Source organism: Salvelinus sp. IW2-2015, linkage group LG15 (assembly GCF_002910315.2).
Source record: "Salvelinus sp. IW2-2015 linkage group LG15, ASM291031v2, whole genome shotgun sequence".
Lineage (NCBI taxonomy): Eukaryota > Metazoa > Chordata > Actinopteri > Salmoniformes > Salmonidae > Salvelinus > Salvelinus sp. IW2-2015.
Window position 1 is genome coordinate 61516144 of NC_036855.1, and position 4124 is coordinate 61520267.

Here is a 4124-nt window from a genome sequence, read left to right on the forward strand (position 1 = left end):
TCATACCACCCCCCAGACCTACTCTGACCTAATGAGTAGAGCGAGCACGAGACAGATTATGCTACCACCGAGCTGCACGTGCGATACAAATAAGATTCTTTTGCAAACATTTCCTTTGTCTTCTGTCCTCTTCACTGAGTTTCGATGTAAAAAAAGCACTGACAGAGAGTTGCTTGGTGTTGTTATCGTCAGGTCGGCTCCGGCAAAGTTGTCACAGGTGTAAGGAAGGGCAAGAGGAGGGCTCTCAAGGAGCCCTCCAAAGACGCCCAGCGGCGGGGCCAATTCTGTCCCTCAACAGCACCAATGCTGCTTTCTCCATCTACTCTTTATCCATCATAGTTTTCACCTGGCATCCCAAATGCTAATCGATGGCCGGTTGGACAGGACAATCCAGGAGATGCGAGGCAAAAGAAAGTGGCCAAGACTTGAACACAGCACTCTCTTGCTTCTACTCCTGCAGCAGGCAAACAACATTCCATTCTCCTTCTCTCTCTTCTCTCTCTCCTCTCTCTCTCGCTCTCTCTCTCTCCTCTCTCTCTCTCATCTCTCTTCTTCTCTCTCTCTCTCATCTCTCTCCTCTCTCTCTCTCTCTCTCTCCTCTCTCTCTCTCTCTCTCTCTCTCTTCCTCTCTCTCTTTCTCTCTCTCTCTCTCTCTCCTCTCTTCTCTCTCAGTCTCACACAAGTAGTTCCATGTGCTTGATAGAAGTAGCCTAAACACTGTAGCTCTTAATCAAAAAGGTTCCATTGGTATGAGGCATGGAGCTTTTTTTTCTGGGGCATTTGTTCAGCTTTTTCTGTGTGGGAACTAACTAGTCCGTCTCGTTGTATTTACGGTCGTCGCCATTATTGATTTCCCCTCAGCGCTGGAAAAGACACATTTTAAACCGGGTGTCTCGACGTGCAGGGGAATAGAGTGGTAGAAAAGACACAAAATACACACACAAGTTCACAGCTCTTTATTAGCCCAAATCAATGCAAGACCAACAGGATTATTGAGGTCGGGATTAGGTCTCAGATTACGAGGCAGTGAAGGAGAATTCCAATTCAGTCTGAGGAAAGACAAAACACACTTGTCTCACGCTTCCGTAATCAAGGACGCGACCGAATCTCTACGTTAACAAAGGTTAACCTCTATAGAGTAGACAGAGAGAAACGGGCGGAAGTAGATGGGTGTCATAAACCTCCCCCAACCAGGCCAACTCCATGACACACGTCAATATATGCCACTCTACGCGCTCACCAAAAATGTCAAGCGATTTGCCCCACTGAGCAAACTGTGCATGGCTCGGAGCCGGAGCACCACTGTTTAGACCCACGGCGCTCTATGCCAGCTTCACAATGCTCTAGCAAGCCGCAAGAATACTGTGAATAACTGAGTACTATAGTAATAGGCCCATGTTTTTAATTGTATTTTGTTTAAGGCCTTCCCCAAACCATGCCCGTAACCTTAACACTCAGAATTGAATACCTAAACCGGTTAACCCTGGCCACGCTTGTTTCTGTTTAACTCTGTAACCACATGGAAATCAATTGGAAGAAATAGACATTCATCCAATATAAAATGTCAACAAATTCGCAAGGCGGAAACTATGAGCACATTTTCTGGCTAGTATCACCCTTCCTTTACAGTGAGTTCTGGCTGACGGCGCCTCATGGCGTAGTTGTGGACACGCTGCCAGCTGACCTTGGGACAGGCCTGCACATCACTTACAGCAGTGACACGAGAAGATGGATCGTTCAGGTTGGTGGCAGAAATAGCAGTACTGCGCATAAACGAGACGGTCCAGAAGAGGATGACGGTGTCATTAAAAACTATGAAAACCAGGCTAGCGTGGAAAAGCTTCGACAGCTGGCAGCTGTAACTGAGCAAACTTTCAACTTGATGATCAGACAAAACAAGGAGAGAGAGCAGACAGAGGAACGACGAGAATGAATGCTATTTTGCTCGAAAGCTTACCCATCAATGAAGAAAGAGTGACACTGGTTTGACGCATGCATCTTCACCGTGTGTGTGTGTGTGGTGCTGTGTGTGTGCGCTGTGTGTGTGGCTGTGTGTGTGTGTGTGTGGTAAAGGACCATGTGTGTTTTATTGCCATAGTTGCACTGTCAGGTCAACATAGACCTGGGTCTCATTCACATTATATTCCTGTTCAGTTATTTTGCAGGCATTCTTATCCAGAGCAACTAACAGTATGAGTCATGCACATAACACGCAGCCAACACAAGCAGAAACCCTTGGGACAAACTTGATTAAATAAGGGCAAAAATAATGACAAAAAAATTGCAATTCAAACACAAATATATGTAGTTTCCGTGTCCTTTCTGTGTGCTTTTACAAGTATGCTCTTCAGAACAGACAAAGCCCTCCATCCATAAGCATGTTCATTTCCAACATTGTTCGGAGACCGAGAGCCTCTTCCACATAATCAGCGCTTTGATTTCTTTTGCATAGAGAGAGATAATCATTAGTTTGTGATGGTGGCAGCAAATTGGACTTACAAGGCACCTAATATCTTCCTCCCACTTAGAAAAACCATTTTCCTGCTTATTATATTAGTGGGCCGCACTTCTCCCCAGCTAATCATCCTTCTCTTCTTCTGCACAGAGAGAGTGAAAAAGAGAGAGAAAAGTGGGAAAGGAGAGAGATGAGCCAGCGGAATCAGAAAATCACTTCTGCTACGAGGATTAGAGAGATTCTTCTCTTTCAGAGCTGCTGTCTCAGTGGATCAGTGTGTGTGTGTCTGCGTGTGTGTGTGTCTGCCTGTGTGTCTGCGTGTGTATGTGTGCCTCTGTGTATGTGTGCATCTGTGTGTGAGTTCCTCAGTGTGTGATTCCCTGTGAGCCACTGTGTAGGGACATATCCCTTACACTATGAAAAACAACTCACTAATTGCATTTGGCCTCTAATTTTCTGTGTGTGCAGATGAAAACCATTAAATATATATTAAATTTGGCTGTAAATTGTTTTCCCTTTCTCCGACATAGTGTCTCTTTCTCTCTGTTCCCCTCTTCCTCTCCTCTCTCCCTCCGTTCTGATTTTCATCTGGCTCTGTGGCCGTGGCGTTGGTTGCAGAGACGTCTGGTTAGAGTGTTATCGTCCCGGCCGGGAGGGGAGGGAGAGCCTACCAGGCTCTGGCGTGACAGAGAGAGAGACAGGGCTGCGGAGGATGATAAATGGGGGTGTCAGTGAACGCTACTCTGTTCTAAAGCGTTCTCCGCTGCACTCTCCACTGCCTCTGTCTCATTAGACCCAGCCAGCCCACTGTCACGACCAAGAAGGTGCTAATGCAAAGTTAACTGCCTTTCAATCTCTAAAAATCAAATCAAATCCAATTGTATTGGTCACATACACGTATTTGTAGATGTTAGTGCAGGTGCAGCGAAATTCTTGTGTTTTTAACTCCAACAGTGCAGCAATACCTAGCAATACAAAACAATACACACAAATCCCCAAAATTTAAATTAAGAAATCTCTCCATCTCTCTCCACCCCAAAACATTTAATCTGCCTGGCTCCCCCTAGCTAACTCGTCATCACATGAAACACTTTTCTTTAAATGATGGATTCTCCACTGAGGACCTAGCTGGGTCTGGCTCGGCTGGAGCTTGGCTGGACCTGCTCTCTTTGTTCAGCACGTCACAAGTTCGGAAAGTGTTGTTGAACAGTCTGACTGTCCCATATCCCAGGGTGCATCTCCACAATGCCTGCAGGACTCTGATCAATATCACCTTGAACATTCACATGCATCCATCTATTCAGTATACAACCATACAGTATATACATCTCATGTGTTTGTAGCATAACTTCAGATGTCAGTGCCGCTGTGCTGGAGTGGGGCTTGTCAATATGCTATACTCTGTAACCCTGTTTATCTTCTTTGAAGTAATCCCTGATCTAACACAATTGGATGGGTGAAAGGCAGAGTTCCATTACAGGTTTTACAAACCCAGTCTTGTCAGATCAGTGATCAGTCAAAGGAAGGGGGAAGGAATGATGCACTTAGGATGTATTCAAGCAGGGCCATTGTCTTATTAATGACAGTGTAGTAAGTGCTGCAGTATGGAGGGTGAAACTCCATCATAAACAGCCCTATAGGACAGCAGTTGATATGCAGTGCAGGTTTG